The sequence below is a fragment of the Saimiri boliviensis genome, chromosome 3 (assembly GCF_048565385.1).
Source record: "Saimiri boliviensis isolate mSaiBol1 chromosome 3, mSaiBol1.pri, whole genome shotgun sequence".
Lineage (NCBI taxonomy): Eukaryota > Metazoa > Chordata > Mammalia > Primates > Cebidae > Saimiri > Saimiri boliviensis.
This window is the reverse complement of record NC_133451.1, coordinates 115,825,820-115,852,323: the sequence shown is the minus strand read 5'-3', so window position 1 is coordinate 115,852,323 and position 26,504 is coordinate 115,825,820. Positions and strand designations below refer to the sequence as shown.

General features: G+C 42.4%; 1 long non-coding RNA gene across 1 annotated transcript in view; it reads left to right on the top strand.

Moving 5' to 3' along the window:
- LOC141584039 (uncharacterized) overlaps nucleotides 1-23,560 on the top strand; it is a 44,428-nt gene extending 20,868 nt beyond the window's left edge. The window contains exon 6 of the long non-coding RNA XR_012516933.1: nucleotides 327-23,560. This is a non-coding gene — a long non-coding RNA (uncharacterized LOC141584039). The remainder of the gene's footprint in view (nucleotides 1-326) is intronic.
- Nucleotides 23,561-26,504: the final 2,944 nt, after the last annotated feature.

The window sequence follows — 26,504 nt, the reverse complement described above, 5'->3', positions numbered from 1 at the left end:
TGGGTTGAATTTTGTCCTCCTAAAAGATGTGTTGAACTATCTGGATGTGACCTATGGATGTGGCCTATTTGCAAATTGAGTCTTTACAGATGTAACCGTATTAAGGTGAGATCACTAAGGTGGGCCTTAATCCAAAAGACTGATGTCCTCATAAGAAAAGGGAAATTTGGCTAGGCATGGTGGCTCATGCCTGTAATCTTGGAATTCTGGGAGGCCAAGACGGGAGGTTTGCTTGAGGCCAGGAGTTTGAGACCAGCCTAGCAACACAGCAAGACTGCATCTCTACAATTAGAAAACAAATTTTTTTTTTTTTTTTCAATTACCAGGGTGTGGTGGCTGGCCTGTGCCTGCGATTTCAGCTACTCAGGAGGCTGAGGCAGGGGGATTGCTGGAGCCCAGGGGTTTGAGGCTGCAGTGAGCTATGATTGTGCCATTGTACTTCAGCCTGGGCCACAGAGCAAGAACCTTACTCTAAAAGGAAGATGAAGAAGAAGGAAGAAGGAGGAGGAGGAGGAGGAAGAAGCAGAAGAAGAAAGAAGGAGGGGGAGGAGGGAAAAGAGGGGGAGGGGGAGGAAATTTGGACACAGGTGCACACAGGGAGGAGAAGACCATGTGGAGACACACAGAGGGAATGAGACCACGTGAGACGAATCAGGGTGATGCTGCTAACAGCCAAGGACCTCCTGGGGCTACTGGACATGGGAGAAGCAGAGGAAGGACCCTCCGTTCAGGGCTTTGAAGGGAGCACGGCCAGCTCACACCTTGAGTTTGAACTTCCAGCCTCCGGAACGGTGAGGGAATGCTGGTATTGTTGAACCCCGCCCCCCGCCCCCGCCGCCGACCCCGTGTTTGTATTTATGCCGGTGGCACAGGTAGAAATCGGTGCGCAAGTGCAGGTTCAGGGCAAGGCTGGGGGCACACTCGGGGCCTCGGCGTCTCCCTGGCTGGCCTCTTGCCCAGGATGACTGACAGAGGGGGATCGTGTGAGCAGGCAGCTCTTCTCCTCTTGATCTAACCCCAGTTCTCACTCGACGGGTTCATGACAACTCATTCTTCTAGCGACCGAGTCTTAAATTTTCCTCTGCTAGTTTCCCTCAAGTGCGCCTCGTGAGCTGTGATTTCACTGGGAATCTTACCCCATTGTCTGTGTGCTTTTCTACCAAAGCTTTCAAATCAACTCAGTTAAACCACGTCTATAGTGGTTTTCCATTTTCCTTTTCTTTCTTTTTCAATGGTTGTGATTTTATCAAATGGATTTATGTATTTTGATGTTTTTTTTTTCTTTTGAGTTTACTTTTTTTTAAAGAGCCACTTTTTGGCTTAGAGCAAAATTTAGCAGAAAGTCCAGGGAGACATCCCCTGCTCCCACACAGCCCCTCGGCTATGGACGTCTGGCACCGAGGGGTCCGATCCCTACAAGTGAGGAGTGTATCTTGATGCGTCATTATCACCCAAAGCCCGCGATTTACACGAGGGCCCACTCCTGCTGTGGAGCCGCGTTTCTTTTCCCAGCGTGTTTTTGTCTCCTTTTTCCCTCTTTAACCTTCCCAAACCCTGTGCTGTTTGGAAGAGCCATCATCACTGTTCTACCGATGAGGACACTCAAGGAAACAGCTGAAAAGTAGAACCAGGACTCAAATCCAGATCTCATAACTCTAGATCCAGTGGTGGTGGCTTCCTCTCCTTACTGCAATGCTGAGACTCCCTTCTGAACTTGTGTTACATACCTGCCACTAACACACACACACACACACACCCCTACACACCTTGAGAGGCTGCTGCTAATTGTTCTTTAGACATCCCGCACAGCCCCCAGCACGCGGTAGATGCTTAACAGATATGCCTTACATTGAAGTTGAAAGTCTGTCTCAACACTCTGCTCTCATACACTCTCCTACAAACTCATCAAATAATAGATCATCGATTCTCTCCCTCTCCCTTCCTTTTAAACATCCTGGGGCGTAGAATACCTAATTTAGGGAATTCCCACATCCCGCAGGTGTCCTGGGAGGTGGGCAACACTTCAGCAGCTTCCGCAGTGCGGCAGACTCCTGGGCGCGATGGGCTGGCTCCCACACGATCTGTGGGCCTACGCGACCCGGAAGTGCCCCTCTGGGTGTGGGTCGAACACCTCCCATTGCTGCAGTGCAGCTTCTGCTGGAGTGAAACAGGATGCTTGATTTCTACTGCGTCAGTAGCCACACTGCCCAGAGGTCCAAGAGAGGAAGTCAGAGCAAAGCCCATCAAAGCCCTCCCAGAACAGCAGCGAAATTCCAAGTTGTCAGGTTCTAGTTGTCCCCATATGGGTGGTGGCCCTGCGTTGCATTGAGCCACCAGGACTGTCTTGCTGTGCCTCGGAAGCCCCTGACCACAGAAGGTTGACCCACTGAGGCATGTGCTGGGCTGATGCAAATGTCATCTCCAGCCCCTGTTGTCAGCTAAAGGTCAGCAAGTGAGGTCTCTGGCATTTGGGGTCTGCGGCGGCAAGTGAGTGCTATAAACAGCTGAAGTGTGTGAAGTGTAGAGACCACGTCCATCTAATTGGCGTCTATGGGGCTCAGTGCCAGGCTGGGCCAAGTGATGATTCAGGAAGGGTGTCTCAGGATGCAGAGGTGGACGGGCCTTTAGCGTGTTCTCCTCCTCTGTCCTGCAGACCGAAGCCTCTGCCTGCCCTTCCTGTCCTGAGCATAGCATTCAGGACAACCACACAGCCTCTATGAGGTCATAAAAATAATGAGACCAAGAAGACTTGACCCAAATCAATGTTTTCTTTGCAGAAACCCCATAGTGTGTCTCGTGCTGCAGAGGCAACCACCTGGGATCTTGGAGCCTCTGTTCCGCCCCCTGCCCACTTTGGGGAGGGGTTTTATGTGCGGCAGCCTCCATCCTTTGGAATCCTGTGTGTGCTGTGATGGATAAAGACCATCTCCCTGATGCTAAAGACCATATGCTAATGACCATCTCCCTGCTGGTCTTTATAGCTTTGTGTTATTTTGCTTTCAGAGAACAGAGAAATGTGAGTAAGAACAGAAACAAGGCACAGATGTCATCGGCTTCTTCCCCAGCATTACAGAACTGCTGCTGCAAGCCAGTAGTTTTGAGGAATGATGAAAAACATGTGGTTTTCCCCAATTTCCAAGAATCAGAGGCAGATTCTAGGAGGGTGAAGATGGTCTGGGCTTAAAAATAGTCATGCAGCACATCTGCTGAGGAAATAGAATGCCCATTAAAATGACAAAACAGGAGTTGGTGTGTGGGCTGTTTCTACATTGCACATAAAGGCTTCATCAGTGAGGCTCAGCCCAGGAACTGCCTGCCCTGGAGGTTGGGGGCTCACAAAGAAAGATTTCCCTCCACGAAGAGTAGGGAGCATGCTGGTGGTGAGTCATAACCCCCTGTAATGTATCCTCAGTTTGCCTGAGAAAAGTTTCTAGGACTCCCCCTCCCCCCAATAAGTTCATTCATTGGTTCCCAGACATGGCAGGTTATACCAGATCTCTCCCAACTGGTCCCAGCGTCTCTCCCTGCAGATTGCTCAAGTGTCCACAAATAGTCCACTGGGTTTTGTTTCCTGTTTCTTCCAATTCTCTTTTCTGCTTGACCAGCTCGTACTTGAAGATATGGGCTTTGGGAGATTCCTGGGATTGCTGCCAGACATTGCCTGCCCTCATCTGAGTGAGGGGTGTAAACCCAAAGAGTATCTGAGACAAGTCTCAGTTAATCTAGGAGTGCAAGTGCAGGTTCAGGGCAAGGCTGGGGGCACACTCGGGGCCTGGCCTCGGCGTCTCCCTGGCTGGCTTCTTGCCCAGGTTGACTGACGGAGGGGGGATGGTGTGAACAGGCAGCTCTTATCCTCACGACCTAACCCTAGTTCTCACTCCATGGGTTCATGACAACCCATTCTTCTAGCGACTGAGTCTTAAATCTTCCTCTGTTAGTTTCCCTCAAGTGCGCCTCGTGAGCTGTGATTTCACTGGGAATCTTACACCATTGTCTGTGTGCTTTTCTACCAAAGCTTTCAAATCAACTCGATTAAACCACATCTATAGTGGTTTTCCATTTTCCTTTTCTTTCTTTTTCAATGGTTGTAATTTTATCAAATGGATTTATGTATCTTAATTTTTTTTTCTTTTGAATTTCCTTTTTTTTAAAGAGCCATTTTTTAGAGCAAAATTTAGCAGAAAGTCCAGGGAGATCCCCCCTGCTCCCACACACAGCCCCTCAGCTATGGACGTCTGGCACCGAGGGGTCCGATCCGTACAAGTGAGGAGCGTATCTTGATGCGTCATTATCATCCAAAGCCCACGATTTACACGAGGGCCCACTCCTGCTGTGGAACCACGTTTCTTTTCCCAGCGTGTTTTTGTCTCCTTTTTCCCTCTTTAACCTTCCCAAACCCTGTGCTGTTTGGAAGAGCCATCATCACTGTTCTACCGATGAGGACACTCAAGGAAACAGCTGAAAAGTAGAACCAGGACTCAAACCCAGATCTCATAACTCTAGATCCAGTGGTGGTGGCTTCCTCTCCTTACTGCAATGCTGAGACTCCCTTCTGAACTTGTGTTACATACCTGCCACTAACACACACACACACACACACACACACCCCTTTGCCAAGGTTAAGGACATGCTCACGACACAGCCTCAGGAGATCCTGACCACGTGTGCCCAAGATGGTGGGCCCACAACTTGGTTTTATACATTTTAGGGAGACGTAAGACATCAATCAATACATGTGAAATGTACATTGTTTCGGTCTGAAAAGTTGGGACAACTGGAAGTGGGGGCTTCATAGTTGGATTCAAAGATTTCGGATTGGCAGTTGATTGAGTTGTTATCTAAAGACCTGGAATCAATAGAAAGGGATGTCCGGGTTACAGTAAGGGGTTGTCGAGACCACGGTTTTATCATAAAGATGAAGCCTCCAAGTAGCAGGCTTCAGAGAAAATAGGTTGCAAATGTTTCTTCTCAGACTCAAAGAGGCTGTTCTATCAGTAATTCCAACAGGGAGGAGGGTATCATGAGGCATGTGTGACTCCCCTTCCCCTCAGGGCCTGAACTGGTTTCACAGGTTAAGTTTGGAATGCCTTGGCTGACAGGCCATCCATTCGGATGGTTGGGAGGGCTAACTTTCTCTTTGGTTTACATGGATGTGCACTCAGTGGCCTGGCTGTCCGTGAGTCTAACCTGGCATGGTGCACACTTTGAGTTATCTCATTCCTGCTCTGTGCCCTCATTGCATGAGAGCCTCACATGCAGGAATCACATCTCCTCCTTCTTCTCCAGAGTACAATTGTTTCTTTTGATAAATATGCACAGACCTCCAATTTTGTTCCAACTGCTGTGGTAAGCTCTGTAGATGAAGTGGAAAAAAGTAAAGAAGTAAAGACATGATTGCTGCCTGTATTCGTTTTCTAGGGTGGCAAAGCTTCACGGATGGGGCAGCTGAAATCACAGTAGTTGATTGTCTCACAGTTCTGTAGGCTGGAGATCCCAGATGGGGTGGCCGGCAGGTTGGCTCCTTCTGACAGCCATGTGTTCCTTCCAGCTGTGATTTGCTGGTGATGTCTGGGGTTCATGGCTTGTAGAAGCTCACCTTAGTCTCTGCCTTCATTCTCACCCAGCCTCCTCCCTGTCTTTCTCCACATTCACCCCTTTTAGAAGGACACCAAGTTTTTGGATAAGAGGCCACTCTAATGACCTAATTTTAGCCTGATTTGCTCTATGATGACTCTATGTCCAAAGAAGGCCACACCCTGGGGGACAGGACTTCAAGATTTGAGTTTTTAGGGGACACATTGTCCCAAGGCTTCTGGTGTAGCCGGGTGGGGGCCGTGCTGCACAAGGACACACAGGTGCACACTGCACGTGCTCACCTGGGCGGGGTACCTTGTCTGTGGCTGGTGAGCCGGAAAGGCTTCCTGTGAACCGTGAGGGACTTCCGACACCAGAGGGCCAAGTCAGAATTACCCAAGGGGTGGGAAAGGATGTTTGGAGCTGAAGAAAAGGCATGGGGGAAAGTCTTGAGGCAAGAGAGAGTGTGGTTCCTTTCAGAAACCTCAACAACATGACCGGACACAGCACAGGGCAAGAACGGGGACTGGCAGGGCTGAAGCTTCAAGGAAAGGAAAGCCTCCGTTCCAAAGGGAGCGCCTTGGGTGCCCTAAGGAGGAAAACTGGACTTTGTCCTGAGGGCAGGGAGAATCTCTCAAAGGTTTTAAGCACGGGAAGAAGGTGATACGTGGCAATTTTGCAGAAGCTCACAGGCTCCTAGGAAAAACAGGCCCTGAAGGAAATCAGTAATCTTGGGCAGTGAGGCTGACTTGAAACGTCCCTGGGCCCCAGGAGCGCAGATGCCAGGGCAATGCCTGTGCGCGGGAGGGTTCGGCCAACGCTGAGTAGTCTGGTTCAGGCCCCTCTTCCCGCAGCAGAGAAGCCTGGTGCGCTGCCCCCAGGGGTCTTCGCTGGAGGGATCTGGGAAGCCGGTGCACACCTGGGCTGCGTGCATTCTTGATGCCTTTTGGCTTAAACATGGAGTTCATGTCCTCACTGCTTGTTGCCACTGCTGCTGCTGCTGCTGCTGTTATCACTGACGGGATATGGACTGAGCCGCGCCACATGCTGGGGTGACCCTAAAAACCTGCCATGAGTCTCTCTGGAGTATCCCCAGTGCGGGAGTCCAGGAAGGGCAGTTGAGTAGATGTCGTGCAGCCCAGGTGTGCAGTGTTGATGAAGTCTGCAGTGATGCACAGTCGTGCCCTGGCCTTCACAGTCACTCACCACTCACTGGGTCACCCAGAGCCACTTCCAGTCTGCAAGCCCCACTCAGGCTAAGTGTCATCCACTTTGCCCAAAGCAACTGAGAAATGTTCACTTCTAAATAATAATAGCTATCCCAGAGCACCCCCGCCCCCCAGTCTTTTTTTTCAGTACTAACGTTGTAACCCACACCGGGCTAGAACAGTTATCTCATGAATAGAAATGGTGGCAGGGGTTCATGAGGAAGGGACAGGGCGATACTGGCAAAGATCCAGGGGAAGCTGGAGTGGGTTTTGTGCCTGAGGGGATGGTGTACCTCCCTACAGCTGCCAGGAGGGTCACAGCCCCTGAATGGGGAGCAGGCCAGTGTGACTAGGGAGGCAGAGGTGTACCCAGGACATAACAATTCACTGCATGACCCTGAGAGTGAGTGCCTTCTTGTGGCTAGGGTGGCTGCAGGGCAGCTGGGGAGGGGACTGGGGCAGGCTGCTGGCCCACGGGTGGCCATGCCCATCATTCACAGCCATTTCCTCTCCTGTCATTTCCTGGAAGCATCATATCAGCCCTGAGGTTGGGGCACAGGGATTGTTAACTCTGCTGTAAGTGAGAAAGCAGAGCCGGGCTGAGCCACTGCCCAAGAGGACTAGTGGTGAGAGAGTTGGGCTGGCTGGGCTGACCCCTCCTTGACCTCTCCCTTTCCTCCCAGGGCTCAGGGCTATGGAGATGCAGTACCTCCTCTTTTACCAATCCCTGGAAACAGGATTGGTTAACTAGGCAAGTGACTGTCAGTTGTACCTTAAAAATTCAAAATGGGGAGAACAGATAGGCGCAGGTGTGGCTGTACCAAAGAAGGGCTTAGAAACCACGGGCCTCCTGTGCACGCAGCAGTGTGGGCGGATCTGAACATTTCTGTGCTGAGTGAAAAGGGTAAGAAACAGCAAGAGATGCGTGGTGCAACACTCGTTAGGTAAATTAAAAATACACATAGAAAGCCACTGTATTTTTAAGGAATTGGCACAAATAAAAATACATAAACACATTCCAATGGTTACCTATGAGGAGGTGAGGGAAGTAGAAGTCCATAAAAAATAAACCACAGGAAGGGCCTTGCCCAGCCTTCAATTGAAGGCTGTATGTCTTCCACCTCTGCAACCAGAGGTACCACAACTCCAAACAAATGAACAGATAAAAAACAAGACAACACCCTGAAAACACCACAGCAGCATTATCGTGTGGCTTGTGTACCAGCTTGGATTCATTCTCTCCATCACATTCAGGTACACCTATCAAATGTAGATTAGGTCTTTTCACATCATCCCATATTTCTTGGAGGCTTCGTTCATTTCTTTTCACTCTTTTTTCTCTAATCTTGCCTTCTCATTTTATTTCATTGAGTTGATCTTCTTTCTTCTGCTTGGTCTATTTGGCTACTGAAACTTGTGTATGCTTTGTGAAGTTCTCGTGTTGTGTTTTTCAGCTCCATTAGGTCATTTATAGTCTTCTCTAAGCTGTTTATTCTTGTTAGCATTTTGTCAAACCTTTTTTCAAGGTTTTTAGTTTTTTTGCATTGGGTTAGAACATGTTCTTTTAGCTCAGAGAAGTTTGTAATTACCTACTTTCTGAAGCCTGTTTCTGTCAGTTCATCAGACTCATTCTCCATCCAGCTTTGTTCCTTTGCTGGTGAGGAGTTGTGATCCCTTGGAGGAGGAGAGGCATTCTGATTTTGGGTGTTTTCATCCTTTCTGTGCTGGTTTCTTCCCGTCTTTGTGGATTTATCTACCTGTGGTCTTTGTAGTTGGTGACTTTTAGATGGGGTTTCTGAGTGGATGTCCTTTTTGTTGATGATGAAGTTATTTCTTTTCTGTTTCTTAGTTTTCCTTCTAACAATCAGGCCCCTCTGCTGTAGGACTGCTGGTGGTCCACTCCAGACCCTGCTTGCCTGGGGATCACCTGCAGTGGCTACAGAACAGTAAGGGTTGCTGGCAGTTTCTTCTTCTGCTGTCTTTGTCCCAGAAGGATACCCACCAGATGTCAGCCTGAGTTCTCCTTTATAAGGTGACTTTTTGGATATACGTGGGTTGGGGAGCTGCTTGAGGAGACACTCTGTCCCCTATAGGAGCTCAAGTGCTGACCTGTGAGCTCCATTGTTCTGTTCAGAGCTGCTGGGCAGGTACATTTAAGTCTGCTGCAGCGGAACTCATAATCGCCTTTTTTCCCCAGGTGCTCTATCCTGGGAAGATGAGGCTTTATTTATAAGTTCCTTTTTATGGAATATATAAATGTGCTGCTGCCTTTTTCAGAGCTGCCCTGCTCAGCAAGGAGGTAGCTTAGTCTTAGTCTCCCAGCAGAGGCGTTGCTGAGCTGCCATGGGCTCTGTCCAGCTGCTGCATGAACTTCCTTGCAGTTTTGTTTATAGGTGTATGGTTAGAACTGCTTTGGTAATGGCGGTCCTGCAAGCTCCATTCAATAATGGTGGAATGCCTCAGTAATGGTGGACTGCCTCGGTAGTGGCGGACTGCCTCGTAATGGCGGATGCCCTTCCCGCAACAGAACTGGACCGTCTCGGGTCCAGCTGAGCTTGCTGCGAAACTCTCAATCCAGAGCGTTTCAGATTGCTGGTCTTTGTAGGGATGGGACCTGCCGAGCCAGATCACCTGACTCCCTGTTTCAGCCCCCTTTTTTTCAGTTGAATGGGCAGCTGTGTCTCCCAGGCATTCCAGGCACCGGTTGAAACGGCCGCCCAGATTTCTGTGAGTTTTTGTGTGGAGATCCACTGCTCTGGCTGCTGTGCTGGAGACTCATGGCACTTTTCAGCCCAGGAATCTCCTGGTCTGTGGGCAGTAATAACGCGTTTGGAAATGCGGTGATCACTCACCCTCTGCATTGTTCTCACTGGGAACTGCACTCCAGAGCTGTTCCTATTTGCCCATCTTCCCTTATGATTTTCTTAATAACATTTTCTTTTCTCTAGCTTACTTTTTTGGGAGAATCCAGCATCTAATAGTCACATACTGCATGAGGGCATTTTGGCGAGTGACACGTCGCATATATGACAGTGGTCCCATAAGATTTTTATTTTTGTTTTTTGAGGTAGTCTTGCTCTGTTGCCCAGGCTGGAGTGCAGTGACATGATCTCTGCTCACTGCCACCTCTGCCTTCCGGGTTCAAGTGACCCTCCCACTTCAGCCTCTCGAGTAGCTGGGATTACAGGCGTATGACACCATGCCTGGCTAATTTTTGTATTTTTAGTAGAGATGGAATTTCACCATGTTGGCTAGGCTGGTCTCAAACTCCTGACCTCAAGTGATCCATCTGCCTCAGCCTCCCAAAGTGCTGGGATTACAGGCATGAGCCACTGGGCCGGGCCTCATAAGATTTTAATGGAGCTTAAAAATTCTTATTGCCTAGTGATGTTGGGGCTATTGTAATGTCGTACTGCAACACGTTATTCATGTGTCTGTGGTGATGTTCGTGTAAACAAACCCACTGAGCTGCCGTCATCTGAAAGTATAGCACATACAATTATGTATAGTATATGATAGTTGATAATGATAGTGGATAATGATACACCTGGATTATGTACATATTATACTTTTTATCATTATTTTAGAGCATGCTCCTTGTACTTGTATTTTTTAAAGTGTGCTATAAACCAGCCTCAGGCAGGTTCTTCAGGAGGTTTCTAGAAGGATGCATTGCTGTCATAGGAGATGACAGACAGCTCCATGGGTATTACTGCCCCGAAGATCTTCCAGCTAGACAAGACATGGAGGTGGAAGACAGAGACATTGATGATCTTGACCCTGACCCTGTGTTGTGTCTGAGTTTTTACAAAAAAGTTCAAAAAGTAAAAAATAAGAAAAATGAAAAATTTAAAAAGCTTATAAAATAAGAATACAAAGGAAAAAACATTGTTTGTATAGCTGTATAACATGGTCGTGTTTTAAGCTAAGTGCTATTACCAAAGAGGCAAGAAAGTTGTAAAAAAATTTAAAACTTTAGAAAGTAAAAAAGTCACAGTAAGGTAAGGTTAATGAATTATTGAAGAAAGCATGTTTAAAGTAAATTTACTGTAGCCCAAGTGTGCAGTGTTTATAAAGTCTGCAATGGTGCATAGTAATGTCCTGGCCTTCACAGTCACTCACTTCTCACTCACTCACTCACTCACCCATAGCGACATCCAGTCCTGCAAGCTCCATTCATGCTAAGTGTCATGGACTTGCCCCAAAGCAACTCAGAAATGTTCACTTCTAAATAATAATAGCTACCCCAACCCACTTTTTCTTTAGTACTTTCTATATTACCAGTTGAAGTTCAGAGCATTTTCAGTGTTTTACTTCATTTAACCTTCTGTGTGAACATATGAAGGTGGGTGTTTCGCTCTTGTTGCCCAAGCTGGAGTGCAATGGCGCAATCTCAGCTCACTGCAATCTCCACCTCCCAGGTTCAAGCGATTCTCCTGCCTCAGCCTCCTGAGTAGCTGGGACTACAGGTGCGAGCCACAATGCCTGGCTAATTTTGTATTTAGATATGGGGTTTCTCCACATTGGTCAGGCTGGTCTCAAACTCCCGACCTCAGGTGATCCACCTGCCTTGGCCTCCCAAAGTGCTGGGATTACAGGTGTGAGCCACTGTGCCCAGCCTTAATTTTTTTTATTTTTAGTAGAGACAGGGTTTCACCCTCTTGGCTAAGCTGGTCTTGAACTTCAGACCTCTATTATGTCCATTTTTATAGATGAAAAACCTGAAGCTTAGTTAAATAATTTATCCAAGGTCACATGGTAATGAAGAAGGGATTTGAACCAGTTATTTCAATTCAAAAGTATTCTTCTTTTAATTTACTAGATTAGGGGTCAGCAACCTTTTTCTGTGAAGAGCCAGAGAGTAGGTAAATATTTGAGGCTTCATGGGCCACAGTCTCTGTCTTAACTACTCAACTCTGTCTTGTACTGTGAAGGCGGCGTAGGCAATAGGTAACCAAATAGGCATGACTGTGTTCCAATAAAACTATATTCACAAAACAAGTGGTAAGCCAGGTTTTGACTGGAGGGCTGTAGTTTGCCAGTCTTTGCCCTAGACAATGAAAATAGCTTTATTGTTTTTTTCATGGTTCTATATTTGCCCTCTTCTAGAGGAAATAAGCATATGAGGTAGTATACAATTTAATGTTATATAGTCACCCGCAAAAAGAAAAATCATCACAGTCGAGAAAATAAACATATCCATCAACCCCAGAGTTTCCTAGTGCTCCTTTGTGATTTCTTCCCTTGCCACTATTCACTCCCCATTCCAGAGCAACCACTGATCTACTTTCTGTGCTATTGACTGGTTTTCATTTTTATAGGGTTTTATATGATAGAAACATGCAGTTGTACTCTTTTTGCATCTGCCTTTTTCGTTTAACATAATTATTTTGAGATGTATCCATGTTGTGTGTAGGGGACTTTGATGAATTCTAATTGATTGCTTTCTGTTCTTTTATGATCTATGCTTTTTGTGTTGTAGTTAAGAGATTTTTATAAACTTAAACTCACTAAGATTTTCTTCTGTCTTCTAGAAGTGTTGTAATTTTAGTTTTCTCGTCCCATAGTTTCACTCTGATCCAATTCAAGTTAATTTGTTGTGTATGGAATGAGTGAAAATCAAGATTCATTTTTTTTTTTTTTTTGGCATGTGGCTAATTTGCCCACTACCATTCACTCTCCTCAGTCAGTTGCATTGGCACCCTTGTTAAAGATCAGCTGACCATATGTGAGTCTATTTATGGACTTTCTCTTTTATTCCATGGATCTATTTTTCTGTCTTTATGCCAATACCGTATATTCTTCATGATGGTAGATTTTAAACAAATCTCAATATTGAGTAAAGTAGTCCACCAACTTTGTACTTTTTCAAAGTAGCTATTATATTTGAAGTCCTTTGTATTTCCATGTAAATTTTAGCATCAGCTTGTCAATTTTGTATAAAAAAGCCTGCTGCAATTTTCATTGAAATTGTATTGATGTATAGATCAGTATGGAGAAACATGTAATCAGGACGTTGATCAAAAACATGATATAGCCCTTCATTTATTTACATGTTTTAAAATTTCCTTCAGAAATGTTCTGTACTTTTCAGGTACAGGCCTTGCATGTCCTTTGTCAGATTTCCCCTCTCAGTATTTCATATGTTTGGATGCTGTTTAATGGTATTTTAAAACCTCAGTTACAGATAGTTCATTGCTAGTATATAAAAATACAATTTGTTTTGTATATTGCTTTCTTACCCTGCAACTTTGTTAAATTTACCTATTCACTATAGTGGGTTTTTGGGTAGCTTCCTTAAGATTTTCAACATAGATGATTATGTCATCTATGAGTAAAGACAATTTTATTTCTTCCATTCTAATCTGTATGCCTTTCATTTCCTTTTCTAGCTTTATTGCATTGGCCAGGTCCTCTAGTACAATGTTGCATAAACATGGTGAGTGTGGTCACCTTTTCCTTTTCCCGATCTTAGATGGAAGACATTCAGTTGTTAATCATTAAGTAAATGTGAGCTGTAGGTTATTCAAAGATGTCTGCATCAAATTGACATCCATAAAGCGGAGAAATTTCTTTTTTATTCCTAATTTGCTGAGGGTATTTTTTTAAAGCAGGAATAGATGTTGGATTTTGTCAAATGCTTTTTCTCCACGTATTGAATAATCATATATTTTCTTTTTAACTCTGCTTATATGATAAATTACACTGATTGACTTTTGAAAGTTAAAACAACATTTTTTAAGTGTGTTAAAGCAACTTAGGATGAACCACACTTGGTCAAAATGTATTATCATTTTTATAAATTGTTGTGTTAGGTTTGCTAAAATTTATTAAGGATTTTAACAAATCCTTATGGGATATATTTGTAGTGTTCTTGCAATATCCTTTTCTGGTTTTAGCATCAGAGTAATGCTGGCCTCAGAAATTAAGCTGGAAAGTATTTAATTCTCTGTAAATTTTTGGAAGAGCTTGGATAAAATTGGTATTCTTATTTTCCTAAATATTTGATGGAATTCACTGCTAAGGCCATGAAACCTTATGGACCTGGATCTTTCTTTATGACAAACTTTTAAATTGCAAATTCACTTACTAGAGAAGAGGCTATTAATGTTATCTATTACTTATTGAGTGATCTCTGGTAATTTGTGTCTTTTAAGAAAATTTAAAACTTTATATAAATTGTTGAATATATTGGCACAAAGTTGTTTATAATATTTCTGAGTTGCCTTTTTAATATTGGTAGACTCTGTAGTGAACTAATCATCATTTTTAGTATCAGTAATTTGTATTTTTTTCTTTTATTCCTGATCATTCTGGCTAGAGATTATCAATTTCATCTTTTAAAAGAAGCAGATATTGGTTTTATTGATTTTCTCTATTGTTTTTCTTTTTCTATGTCATTAATTTCTACTCTGACCTTTATTGTTTCCTTTCTTCTGCTTTGGGTTTCATTTGCTTTTTGTTTGTTTAGTTTTTTAAGGTAAATGGTGAAGTTCTTGATTTGAGGTCCTTCTTCTATTCTATAATAGGCATTAAGTGCTATATGTTTCCCTCTAAGTACTGCTTTTGCAGCATCCAGCACATTTTAATATATTATCTTTTTATTTTAATTCAGTTTGAAATACTGTTTAAAATATTCCTAATTTTCCTTCTGATTTCTTCCTTGAACCTAGGTTATTTAGTAGTATGTTATTTAGTTTCTGATGAAGATTTTCTAGACATATTTCTAATACTGACCTCTTATTCAGTTACATTCCATTCAGTTCAATGAACATACTTGTATGACATTAATACTTTTAAATTTGTTGAGATTTATTTTATGTTCCAGAATATGACCTATCTTGGTACAGTGTTTACTTGGAAAGAATATGTATTCTGTTGTTGCTAGGTGAAGTGTTCCAAAAATGTCAATTAGGTTCAATTGGTTGATATTGTCATTTTAATCTTCTCTATCTTTACAGATTTTATTTATAGTTCTTCTATCAATTGTTGATAGAGAGTTGTAGACATCTCTGACAATACTTTTGAATTTATTTCTCTTTTTGCTCTTTTCTCCATTTTGTTTAATGTATTTTGAAGTTCTGATGTCAGATGCATAAATGTCTAGGGTTGTTATTACCTCTAGATTTAGTTGACCTCTTAAACATTGTAAAATAATCCTCTTTGTGTCTAGTAATAATCTTGGTTCTGAAATTTGCCTTGTGTAATAATAAAATAGTCATTCCCGTTTTCTTTTGATTAGTATTATCATGTTATATAATTTTCCATGTGTTTTCTTTTCACCCACTTGTTTCTTTATATTTAAAGTCTTATAGGCAGCATAGTTGGGTCTTGCTCTTTTATTCAATCTGACAATCTCTGACCTTTAGTGGTGGTATTTAGCTCTTGACATTCAATTTTATTGTTTATATTATTGGCTTTAAATCTACCACATATTCCATTGTTTTCTATATATTTCATTTGCTTTTGTTACTTTTTTCTTTTTAGTCCTTTTAGTGTTTCTCTAAGGTTTATAATTTACATCTTTCACCAATCACAGTCTAACTTAAAATAATGTTATACTACTTCATAAATAATATAAAAATCTTATATCAGTATACTCCCATTTCCCACTTCCCTGATTTTGTTCTAATGTTGTCATACATTTTACTTCTATATATGGCTTAGACCCCACTATACATCGGTACTAGTTATAATAATAAATAATCATCTCTTAAGGAGTCTTTAAAAATAAGAAACAATGTGGCCGGGCGCGGTGGCTCAAGCCTGTAATCCCAGCACTTTGGGAGGCCGAGGCGGGTGAATCACGAGGTCAAGAGATCGAGACCATCCTGGTCAACATGGTGAAACCCCGTCTCTACTAAAAATACTAAAAATTAGCTGGGCATGGTGGCACGTGCCTGTAATCCCAGCTACTCAGGAGGCTGAGGCAGGAGAATTGCCTGAATGCAGGAGGCAGAGGTTGCGGTGAGCCGAGATCACGCCATTGCACTCCAGCCTGGGTAACAAGAGCGAAACTCCGTCTCAAAAAAAAAAAAAAAAAAAAAAAAAGAAACAATGTTATATTTAACCACACATAGTTACTGTTTCTGGTTTATTTTACTTCTTTGAATGGATCCAGATTTTCTTCTTTTTGTTTCTTCCTTAAAAAATCCTGTAAATTTCCTTATTGTACAGCTCTGCTGGTGATGATACTTTTAGCTTTTGTATATCTGAAAACATTTTTATTTCACCTTTGTTTTTTGTAGGATATTTTAGCTGACTATAAAATTGAAGGTTGACAGATTTCTTTTTGTAGTGCTTTTAAGATGTTGCCCCACTATCTTCTGCTTGCACTTTTTCTGACAAGGTGTCTGATTTATTCTTATATTTATTCCTCTGTATGTAAGGTGTCTTTTTTCCCCCAGGATGCATTTAAGGTTTTCTGTTTATCATTGCTTTTAACAATTTTGAATATGAGATGACTTGTAGTTTTCTTCACATTTCTTGTGCTTGGGGTTTATTGAACTTCTTGGATCTGGAGTTTCATAGTTTTAATCAAGTTTGAAAGTTTTTGGCTATTAATTTTTCAAATATATTGTATGTCCTTTTTTGATCCTTTATAGACATTAATTGAACATATATGAAACTACTTAAAGAGGTCCCACAACTCACTGATGCTCTCTTCATTTTTATTGTCAGCCATTTTTCTCTCTGTGTTTATTTGCAGTTTATATTGTTTTTCTCTAAGTTTACTAATCTTTTCTTCTTCAATGTCTAAACTGTGATTAATCCTATTCAATATATTTTTATTTTAGAAATTATAGATTCCAAAAAGTATAAATTACATTTAAAAAATATTTTTCTCTCCTTAATATGTTCAATATTTATTCTGTTTTCTTAAACATACAGAATATAGTTATAACTATAATCTCTGTCTAGTTCTCTTAATTGGCTTTTCTCCTCAGTATGAGTGATATTTTCTTGTTTCTTTGGATATCTGGTGATTTTTTGTTGGGTGCCAGACATTGTGAATTTTTCTTGTTGGTTCCTGGGTAGATTCAAATTCTTATAGATATTCTTGCATTTTGTTCTTGGATGCAATTAAGTTGCTTAGAAACAGTTTGATTGTTTTGAGCCTGATTTAAGCTTTTTTAGGGAGAACAGAACACCTTTTAATCCAGGGCTAATTCTTCTCCAATATGAAAGCTAAACCCTTTAAATGCTCTATGAATTTTGAGGTTTTCTAACATTGGCTAGTTGGAAGACAAACTATTCTGGCCCCTGGCTCCCTTTGTTTCTTTTAGGCAGTTCCTTTTCAGCCCTGGATAGTTCCTCATAGGCACATTCTGATCAGTATTAGGCTGAAGTCTCCAGGATGACCCTCTGCAAGTCTTTGGTGTTCTTTGTGTAACTGTCTCCTGTCTAGTACTCTACCCTGCCAACTCTGTCTTGGTCTCCTCCAACTCCCAAGCTGTCTGCTTAACTCATGGAGACTGCTTATTCCCCTCCCTATGTTATGTCTTGGATACTGTATCCTGGCACTAACCTGGGTCAATCATGTGACTCAACTCTCTCAGGGAGCACTAGCCTGTGATGATTTATATTAAATATCTGAAAACCATTGTCATATGTATTTTGTCCAGTTTTTTTCTTTTTTTTTTTTTTTTTTTTTTTTTTAGCAGTTTCAGAGAATGGGTAAATCTGGGTCCTGTTACTTCATCCTGTTCATAAGTGGATGTCTTGGTAGATTGATTTATTTAGTCAAGTCATTTCCCAGTGACATCCCTAGGTTCTACGTCTACGTGCTGTAGTCTCTGAATCCTTGCATAGCTGCAAATACATTTCTTTTGCTGTAACAGTGAATGATAACTTTGCTACATGTAAGATTCTTAGACTGTAGTCCTTTTCTTTCAGTATTCTGTGTTTCCTAGTATTCCTTCCAATTCTTAGAATTGCAGAAAAGAAGTCAAATGTCAGCTAATTTTTCCCTTTGTTATGAAACTTGTCTTAAAGGTCAAGAAGTTTTTTTTAAAAAAGCTTGTCCTTGGAATTCAGAATTTTTAAAAACTGGGTGTGATCTAGGATATGATCACTCCAGCATGAAATGTATTAAGCTCTTTCAAATGAGCTTTCCTTCAAATGGGTATAATTTCCCCTTAGTTCCTTCATCATTATCTTTCCTCTATGTGTATCCTTTTTCTTCTGCTGGAAATCCTAATACAGGCTCGTCATCCACTATCTCAAGTATTTTTTTTATTTTGTTGTTATTTTAAAAAATAAATTTCTTACAAACATATTTGGTGGAAAAACAAAACCTGAACTGATGTGAAGCTATTTTTAGCCATGAAAAGTATTAGTGTAACTATATGTTTTGCTGCTGAAAGACTAAAATGTTTGATTTGAGAATCTATCCTATATCCTCCTTGGGATGTTATGTAGTATATGCAGTATGTAATATATATAACATGCAATATAATTTCTTTCTTTTTTTTTTATTTTTGAGGCAGAGTCCCACTCTGTCGCCCAGGCTGGAGTGCAATGGCACCATCTTGGCTCACTGCAACTTCTGCCTCCTGGGTTCAAGCAATTCTCTTGCCTCAGCCTCCTTAGTAGCTGGAAGACAGGAGCATGCCACTATGCCTGGCTAATTTTTGTATTTGTAGTAGAGACAGGGTTTCACCTTGTTAACCAGGATGGTCTCAATCTCCTGACCTCATGATCTGCCCTCCTCAGCCTCCCAAAGTGCTGGGATTACAGGCGTGAGCCACCACACCTGGCCTACGTGCAATATAATTTCTAAAAATTGAAAAAAAATCTAAATTCCAAAACCCTTCTGGCTTTCACAGAAGACAGTGTAGGTCTGTAATCACATATTTCTCTCCTGGATCTATCCCCAAGGCTTTTTCTCAGTATTCCTCAGTCTGAATTTTTCTTCTAGGTTATGTATTCTTATCCACTTGAATTTTCTGGCTACTAATATAGGTTTCAATTCTTGTAATCATTGACTTCAAATTACATATCCTCATCTTAACATTTGAAAGTCATGCTTTTATTTATGAAACAATTAAATTTCTTTTATGCTCTTTCTTTTTGATAAAGACGTTATATATTTTCTCCAGGAGTTCTGTTTTATTAGAGATCTGTAATAGTAACTATCCTGCGTGGGAACTCTTGTACTAAGTCTTGCAATAGTAAGAGTTCGGTTTGATTGCAAATGACTGGTTCTTTCTCACCACCAAATGAGTAAAAACAGCTACTCAGGCAAGACAGGTGTTTATTTTCACATAACCATGGACAATTCAGAACTGTTGGTATGTGGACTCCACAATTTTCAGAACCAAATCCTTCTATTTTGTTGGTTTGCCATCTTTGACATTTGAATTCCAAGTTGTGGGTGGAGTCAACTGTCACATCAGCAATCCCGCCAGCAGGAATAAGCTAAGAACTGGAGCAGGACACAGCATTTCCCTTTAAGGACATTCCCTTGAACTTGCATTTGTCCATTCTCTTTCCATTTTATTGGCCAGAACGTAGTCAAGTGATCACACTGACGTGGAAGGCAGTCTGAGAAATGCAGTCCGTGTTTGAGTGGCTGTGTGTCCAGGTGAAAATCTTTACAGACTGTGGGGAAAGGGGACATTAGGAGACTCCTTGCCATCTCTGCCACTGGCTGTTTGGTACCTAATTTTCCTTTCTCTTCTTATTATTCTATTCATTCTTCAATCGAGTCAAGATCAAGTAGTTGGGGTCTCTGATGTGACACAGACCCATGACTGATAGGAGGCCCGTGGTCTACTTTCCTGTGGGGCAATGACTCCAGTCAACTGTCCCTTAAGACATACGTCTTCTTGGAAATGGTAAAAAAAAAAATGCAATTATAGCTTTGCTATTCACGGATACAATAATAAAATACTGAAATACAAAGTTTGGAAGCAGCGGACTTAAATTAAATGCAGGCAGAACAGATAACAACTTTGGTGATAATAATCTTCACATGACACTTTAACTTTTCAAAAGTATTGCCACATTCTGAATATTATTGTACTGGATAGTGAAAATAATCATAATTTATTGACACTTATATTAGTTTTCTATTGTTGCTGTAAGAAATGACCACACATTTAGTGGCTCAAAACAACACACATTTACTATCTTACAGTTCTGGAGGTCAGAGTGTCGGAAATAGGCCTTACAAGGGTAAGGCCTTAGGGTGTTGGCAGGTTGGATTCCTTGTGAAGGCTCCAGGGGAGAATTCATTCCTCACCTCTTCCAGCTTCTAGAAGCCATCGGCATTCCTTGGTTCATAGCCTCACCCTCCTCTGCTGCTCATGCTGATCTCCTGCCTCCCCCTTCTAAAGATCCTTGTGATCACACCAGGCCCACCTGGCTACCCCAGGATAATCTCCCATCTCAAGATTCGTGGCTTCTTCATACCTGTGAAGTCCCTTTTGCCATACAAGGTAACATTCACAGGTTCCAGAGATTGGGGCATGTGTTTTTAAATCATGAGTGTTGTGGACTGAATGTATGTGTCACCTCTAAGTGCAGGTATCCCAAGCCTAACCCCCAGTGGGATGGCGTTTGGAGGTGAGGCTGTTCTTTGGAGCTCTACCTATATAACAAGGGTGGAGGTCCCCTGAATGAATTAGTGCCTTTATACAAGAGACCCCAGAGAGTGCTTTGGCTTCTTTCAGCCACAGAGAAAAGCTGGCTGCCCATGAGCCAGGAAGCGGGCTCTCACTAAACACTGAGCCTTCCAGTGCCTTGACCTTGAACTCTCCCACCTCCAGAAGTGTGAAAAATAGATATTTACTGTATAAGTCACTCATTCTATATCATTTTGTTACAGCAGCCCAATTAGGCAAAGACAGTAGGTTTTATTATTATTCAGGTATGGTGAGAGAAATGGGGTCAGGAGATGACTGCCATTACCTAGAGAGTGTGTTACTGACTGTTCAAGAGGAGAGGTCACACCACGCCATGCAGGGCCACACGGGCAAGCACCAGGATCAGTCAGGAGGTAGCAGGAATGAGAAGAAGACATGGTCAAGAGACTTTGTTATGGGTTGTGAGGAGGAAAGGTGGACAGGTAAGCAGGCGTAGTATTGCCTATTTTAAATAATTTCATTGGGCGCTCGAGCATCGTGGCTGTTTCTGGTTGTTTAATATCTGGCTCTGGGGTGATTAGGGCAGGGGCATAATGGCTCTGCAAGTGAGAGCTAGATGAAGGTGTCACTGGGACCAGGGGCTTCAGATTGGTGGCTCACATACAAAAGGCACACTTGCAGGTGAATCCCTTCCTACCACGAGGAACTGACCGGCCCTGGGAGGCAGAGTCTCTTCAAGATCAACAAGGCCCCAGAGGTCAAAACATCAGAAAGTACAGAAACTAAAAAGGCATGATTAGAATAACATGGACATCTTGTAATATAAGTATGATATTCAGTATAAGTGTTACATTCAGTTTACAGATGAGAAATTAGAGACTCAGATATTAAATCACAGCTGTCATACAATCTCTAAGAGCTAGAGACAGAATTCAAAGCCAAATCTACCCAAATAAAGCTCATTTTCCTTAAGTAATTGTTGATATCCCCATTTTACAGATCACAACCATTTATCAATGAAAACAACTCAATACAGGAGGCATCCTTCATGAATTCTTCCTCCCATTTCCACAATTCTTACAATTAACCTAACAATCTGAGCCAGTCTTCATGAGAAAAGGTGTCTCTAGAATGCTGAGAACATAGTCAACTATAGAACATAATGACCTTGTGGCAGAAAATCACCCACAATGTGGAAGAAAGGAGACCTTCATCATAGTTTCCTGTCGTGGATGGCTTCTCAGTGTGTTGAGATGTGCTATGACTTCCGTGGAAGGGCATGGCTGTATCCTTCTATGCATTTTGCATTCATTCCCGTCTGCAAATACCATTCCTGTCTGTAAATAACAGTCACTTGTTAACTCCAGCAGCTATTGACTTCCCTTTCTTCAGTAAACACTGCTGGGGGCTTGCTGTCTGATTCCTCCTTGCAGCCATGGTAACCGTTGTTGGGTAATGCATGGTTTCCAGGCTCCTGAACAGTAGTGAGCTTTTTTTTTTAAACCCGATGTCACATCCAGAACAAACAAGAGAAGCCCTTTTAACCATATCAGACTCCTATATATCAAGAGTCTTTTAGAAGAGATTCATAGGACCTAAGGTGTCTCCTCCAGCTGCTTTGGGAAGGGTCTCCACCAGTAGAGATCTGTCTCTATTCTGAGATGGAGAAATAATGATTAGAGACATTATGCATAAAACGCCTGCTGTGCCAGCATCCATAGGCGGACCCATTCAGTTAATCCTAGCCACTGCCTTAAACATAGGTACTCATATAACTGCCATTTTACAGATGAGAAGAGCTAAAATTTGGAACAATGAACCTGATATCCAGCAGTGAGGGTGGAGCTGGGATTTGGAGCCACTGTGAATGATTCTAAGTTAGAGCTGTATAAGTTAGTGCTGTAAAATATTCTTGCTGCTTCACCTGAGGTTTCCTGCACACACCATTTCCATTATGTGTACTATATTACCTACTAGCTTTCTTGTTCTTGAGGTGAAACGATAGGTCCTCTTCCTTCCCAACGAGTAAGCTTATACCTAGAAAATACAGACTTCCAGGAAATTGGTAAAACCAGGGCAAACTTTCCCTAACAAGGAGAAAGGTGTCAGGAGAGGGTCCAGTTTCTGTTTTCTGCACATGGCTAGAAAAAGAATGTATGACCAACATACTTGAAAAGATGCTTACCCTCTCTAGAAATTAAGGAAATGCAAAAAAAAAAAAAAACACAAGGTTCCATTTTTAATCAAAGTGGCAACAATCAAAAGTTTGATCATCTAAAGCATGGGCGAGGCTGTGGTGGCACACGTGCCCTCAGCTGCTCTCCGGTGAGAGTGTTATTTTGCAGCTCCTTTGGTGAGCAGTTTGGCAGTTTCTGTTAAAATAAGAAATGTTTCTCCTTTATGACCTAACAATTCTGCATTCGGGATGTCCCCAGAGAGACATTTGTACATGTGCACAAGGTGAAGATCGAGTGCCACATTGTCTGTCTTAACAAAAGCCAAACACAGCCCAGGTACCCAGGTATAAGCAAATAGCTCAATGAATGTCAGCTTATCCTTATTATGGAATGGCACGCAGCAGCTGCAGGTCTTCATGTTGTTGACATGGAAATGTCTCCAAGACATACTGCCAAGTGAACATACAGCATGTTAATATCTGTGCACTACTCGGCCTCCCAAATAAAAACGATGCAGCATGTGTGTGTGTGTGTGTGTGTGTGTGTGTGTGTGTGTGTGTGATGTACACATATATATAAATATGCTGAATCGTTTATATATGCCCTCCAGCTGCCTGAGCAGGGGCTGGGTCAGGTCAAGGACAACGGCCTCCACCTGCTGGGAGATCTTTCCAGACCAGGGAGGAGAACCAGCTGAGCGCAGAGGCCTTCTGGTGTGCTGGACAGCGGTGTGCGTTCCCGGCTCGGCCCTTCATTCTTCCATGGAGTAAAAAGCACCCCCTCACCTCCGGAGAGCAAGGCCAGGTTGTGAATGCCCTTTCCTTTGACGTATTGAGAAAAAGATCCATGCTCATTCAGTCATGAGAAATGTCACTCAAAATGGAAGTTTCCTCTTTGAAAGTCAAGAATGAATGTTAGAAAATTAAGTGGCAGAATTAGTCAAAGAGCAACTGCCCAGTGGAATAGATTTGACATTACAGAAAAGGAACAGAGAGAAAGGAGAGAGAACAGAAAAAGGGGGTGGGTGGGTAAAGAGGGGTGGGGAGAGAGCTTGATTTCTGCTTTTACAAGTGACAGTGAGGTTTTTCTCCAACTGCCTGCCACAGCAGTGCTGGGACGTGAGGGCATCTGTGCCCTGCCACGCACAGGTGGAGGGCAGAAGGTCAGAACGACGAGGGGCCGGGAAGAGGGCAAGATTTGTAACCCAGCTGAAAACTAATCAGGCCTCTAAGCGCAAGGCAGTTATGGTTTAAAAAAATTAAAATCATCAACGAAACCAATCACCCAACACATTCCAATCCCTGCATGTGTCTGACGATAGAGAAATGGAAGATTTGAAGGAGAGAAGCAAGGAAGACAGTTTCTGCTGCAGGAGGCAAACGCCAAGTGTCAGAAATGAGTTCAACTCACTATTTCCATTTGGTCATATTTTTTCCTCCTGCGTTTCAATACCTTTTCTTCCTCCTGCTTTTCTACCTGCACGAAGTGCTCACCTATGGTGAAGGGGAGGAAGAAGTCAAAGCCTTTGTTTGTTTTACAAGTGGACTCTAGCATGGAGCGGAAGCTCGGGAACCGGGGGGAAACGGGCGGCTGGACAGGAGGGCCTCCGTGTGCCAGGGTCCAGCAGACCTGCAGACCTGCCCAGGGCAAGTGGAAGAACTGGTGAAACCTGCTCATCTGCTTTGAAGATCTCAGTAACAATTTGCTTTCCTTCTGTGGTTAGGTCTGCAAACATACATATTAAAAGCCTTTCTGGGTGATTTGTCGATGGATTTAGTTAAACAATTCATAGCCTGACCCTGGGAATCGGTCTGTGCTTTTGAGCAACACTGACACCACATGTTTGAATCTTTAGGACTGAAAGGAAAGCAAGATCATGAAGGGAGGAACAAGGAGAGATCCCAAATAGAGCAGCTGTGATTATAAGGACACACTCATTTTACCCACTGAGGCTCTGAAAGGGTCAGCGGTAGTGAGCTGGCTCGGCCTCTGCCTTCTCTACCCAAAAGTGAATGTGGGTGTCTGTGATTCTTGGGGGAGTCCTTTTAGGTAGAAAAGATTATTCAGGGACTATTTTGATTTGAAAATTAATATTCAACTTATTGAAGTTAATTCTTAAGTTTTTAAAGTTCAACTTCTAAACCTTATGACTATATTTATTAGGAAAGTGAATCTCAACAATCATGTTTGATATTTGGGAAAGTCTGTCAATCTGAAATGAAAATATTTAAAAAGAAACCTTAATATAATAAGTGGAAAAAGTACACTTATGATATTTAAGGGGGATAATTAAGTTTGCTGTGGGATCCCCTCAAATATGGACATTTCCTTTACAAATTTATTACATTTGGATTTTTTTCAAGGAAATCTGACTGAGAAACTTCCCCAAATACTTAAATAACTTTTAAAAATCATATACAATGAACTTATAAATAAAGCAGTGTGTTAAGTTGCTGAGACGACCACATATTGTTTTCAAATTTTAAAAATGTATCCTTTCAATTTAATAGCACAAATGTAAATAACTGAAAAACACTTAACATTAGAATCATGAGACTCATTGATTATACCCTTCAGTAGGGCAAGTTATCTTTAACACTGTGGATATATTAAATTCCAAATAAACACAGATTACACTGAAATGTAACACCATAATAATAATACTATAGGTTCAATTTACATATTATTCCAAATCTTTCTGGCATTACAAGACATTTACCCTAGAAAGGAACTGTTAGATCAACCCAACCCAAGTCCACCGTGTTTCCTGACTCAGTGCTTGGAGGTTGCTCAAGGGTCTGTTGGAGACCCAGCACCATCCTCCCCTTTGACACGGGTGGGACACAGGAGACTAATTATAGCTGCCTTTCCAGTAAAGTCCATGCCCTCCAAATGATCTCGTGGTCCATGCCTCTTCGTTTGAAGTATTGGATTATTATGATTTTCCTCAATCCTCACCTTCTGCTTCATCTGAATTTGCATTTCCTTGACTTGCTTGTGTGCCAGCACCAACGAAATTACAATACGATGGTTTCTTATTACTTAGAACTTTTATTGTAAATTTCCTGAACATTCTCTTTTTGACTTAGTTATATTTTTAATTATATAATCATCTTTTTGCAAACCTGAAAAGAAAGTGAATGTAAAATAAATCGGGTAAGGTACTCCTAAAATTCCTTCACATTCAGAGTCTAACTCCTTTGAATCCCTTTTCTACTTAGTTTTTGATACCTACGCTTTTCAAAAAGTTATGAAACAAGACTGTCTTGAAAATCTTGAATGAACACAGGTCAGAGATTAATGAGGGAGCCAGAAGGAGCCTGAAGTTGGTTAGAGAAGGATTAGAGGAACCGGGTTATATGGGAAGGGAGAAAACATATTGGGCCAGGCGTGCTGGCATGTGCCTGCAGTCCTAACTACTCAGGAAGCTGAAGTGAGACGATCACTTGAGCCCAGGAGTGACTCAGGGTTGCAGTGAGCTGTGATCACACCCCTGCACTCCAGCTGGTGACACAGCAAGATTTTGTCTCTCAAGAGAAATGTTGGAATAAGGTTGCTACGTTAGAAACAAGACTGGTTAATGTCCTACAGGACAATCAAATGTATCTTTAGGGTTATCTTTTTCATTAGACAAAAGTCATTTGCATATAGCAGACAAATCTATAAGTGAACGTGTCACTTCACAAAACAGGAACCTTCACCCAGTAGTAGGTAGCAAATCAAACAACAGTGCATTCCTGGCCAAGTGTGGTGGCTCACCCTGCAATCCTAGCACTTTGGGAGGCTGAGGTGGACAGATTACCTGAAGTCAGGAGTTCGAGACCAGCCTGGCCAACATGGTGAAACCTCATCTCTAATAAAAATAGGCGTGGTGGAGCGTGCCTGTAATCCCAGCTGTTTAGGAGGCTGAGGCAGGAGAATCGCTTGAACCTAGGAGGCAGAGGTTGCAGTGAGCC